Below are 2,641 nucleotides of genomic sequence, written 5' to 3' on the forward strand. Positions count from 1 at the left end.
CTGAAAGGAGAAGAGAGGGCAAAAGCAGTGAGACTTGGGGGCATTGACTTCCCACCACCTGTGCCCTCCCTGCTGCCATGGTTCTGTGAGTGGCTTTGTTCCTCTCAGCCAGTGGTCCTCAAACTTCAGTGCATCAGGATCATCTGGGGGCCTTGTTTCTGATTCAGTAGGATGGGGTAGGGCCTGAGAATTTGCATTTCTAATAGGTTCCCAGGTGTGGCTGACGCTGCCAGTCCAAGGACCACACGCTGAGAAGCACAGCTGTAAGGCTGCGGTTGCCTGTGGGACGGCCCCCACTGCTCAGCTGAGGCTTGCTCTGTGCTCCAGGAACACTGCAGGAACACCCACTTCTGCCTCCCATCCAGGCATAGTGAGGGGTTGTTTGCCAATCCTTGAGTACTTCCCCATTCCTTGTGGATTCCTTTAACCCTCCCCACCCTTCATTGAAGTCGCTTGACTTCAACATTTTGAATATGCCGTCAGGTTCCTGCTAAAATCCTGGCTGATGTAGGGATTTATCCCAGGGAAATCATCAAAGATGCAGACACAGACTCAGGTGTAAGAATGTTCTTTGCAGAACGATTTACAATAGCAAAAACATTAGAAACAAGGTGCATGGTCAACAATAGGGGAAAGACGGAATATTACAGAGTTACAAATGACCTACAGCATAGCTATATTGACTAGCCTGGGGAATGCTCATGATGCGATGTTTTACATGAGAATAAGACATAAAACCACGCTTAGAGAATGCTCCCAATTTTGTAATTTATGTGAAGATGTGCTTGTATGAGGTTCAAATTGAGCTGAAATTGGAAAGAGAGAGTAGTCTCAATGACAATGACTACATACATAGAATTAATATCATGTTAAATATAATATAAATATTTATATTTAATTAATTTAAATTCCATTATGTTGAATTAATAAAATTAAAATGTGCTTAAATATAAAGGAATAGGAATTATATGCTAGCAATGGAATTAATTCTTCATCACCACCTTTCTATACAGGCCCTTTGAAAAATCTGGACTCAGACAGATTTAATCCACAAATACTTACTGATTGCCTGTCCTCAAGTAAGTCACAGTCTCGGAGGGCACATAAGACACGAATAAACATGCAATGTGGAATAATAGAAAGAACGCAACTTGGAATTAAAACACCAGAGTTTGAGTCTGGGTTTTGACACAGCCTCAATCAAGCAGTCCATGAAATCTTTTGCAGGGTATGCAGGAGAACTCAAATTGTAAAGCTCAATTATTTAATCAGGGCATCATGAAAAGTTGCTTCATCAGAGTCTGAATGTCCTGTGACAGGCATAGCAAGCACGTGTTTACCAAGTGGAGTTAACATTAGTCTATCCTTTTAATTCTCCGCTTCAGAACAGACGTACACATTGTTCTCCCTGCATGTGAATAATTACAAAAGTTTTGGCATCTTGTTTACATTGAGAATGAAAATTCAAAAAACAGAGGGGATGGTTAAAACAGAGGTGGGATTATTCTTAGAGAGAAAATAGGTATCTTATCCCTGACTCTCAATTAGGGGGCGTTTCCACAAGACGAACTGGAAAGGCTGCTTAGGAATCTGCTTATGGAAAACAGGTAATACCACATTTGTATAAGCCAGAGACAGAATGATTTTAAAAATCATACAACAGAAAGAAAGGCAACCCAATAATGGACTAATGGCATCAAACTTATAACGACTGAGGGGTTCAATAAAATTTGAATATAGGATAAAAAGGAAATATTGAATTGAGGAAAATGAGCAACCAAGATTAGCAGTGAGATTTCCAATTCCGACATTTCCCTCTCTGATTGCAGCACCCTGGTATTCTAATTATTCCAATCTTTCACTCTCACTGAACCTATTATTTGTCCAAATAATAAATTCAGTTTTTTACCTTTCCCTGTTCTTTCTGAATATCTACCTTATGCAACTTCATTTCCCCTCCTCCCCAGGGTGCCTGTGTGCACAGCCTTGCCAGTGGTGTTCTGGTCTGAACACTAGTCTGAACTCTCTCATCAGTAGGGAAACCTGTGCCACAGCCTGCTTGCCAGACTCGGAGCTGAGGAGCCCCTGACATCTGTTTTCTCTGCTCATACTCAGAAGCTGCCAAAGCCAGCTGTAGAATCACAAACTAATCTCGCCTTCTGGCTAAAATGGTGACGAAGGACATAACGAAAAACCCCTCCCAATTTCCTCCTACTCAATCAGGAAAATATATTAAGTGAGGAAAATCTTCTATGGACACACAGTAAAATAACAGATATAGTCAGATTCTGTTAAGAAACAAAATAATCCTGCCTATCTTGCTGTGAAGTAGGGTTGAAAAATAAGAACCTTGTTCTTGTTCATTACTTGTTGCCATGTGACCATGACTCAGTCACTGAAGGCACTGACGTTCCACCCATTGTGAGCTCCCCAGGCCATTCATCATCAGGCAGGAAAGCCAAAGAATGACATTTTTAGGTATCCAAGGACTCAGAAACTAGATCGTCTTCCCAAATAAATGTCCTAAAGGCCGGCTTCAGAACCCCAACATAGTAATCAAAATCTAGATTCAAGAAAACAAAAATAGTGGCTGAAGGGATTGGGGCAAACTATAAGATAAGTTAAATATAGAGAGATAATT

The sequence above is a fragment of the Equus asinus genome, chromosome 22, assembly GCF_041296235.1.
Source record: "Equus asinus isolate D_3611 breed Donkey chromosome 22, EquAss-T2T_v2, whole genome shotgun sequence".
Classification (NCBI taxonomy): domain Eukaryota; kingdom Metazoa; phylum Chordata; class Mammalia; order Perissodactyla; family Equidae; genus Equus; species Equus asinus.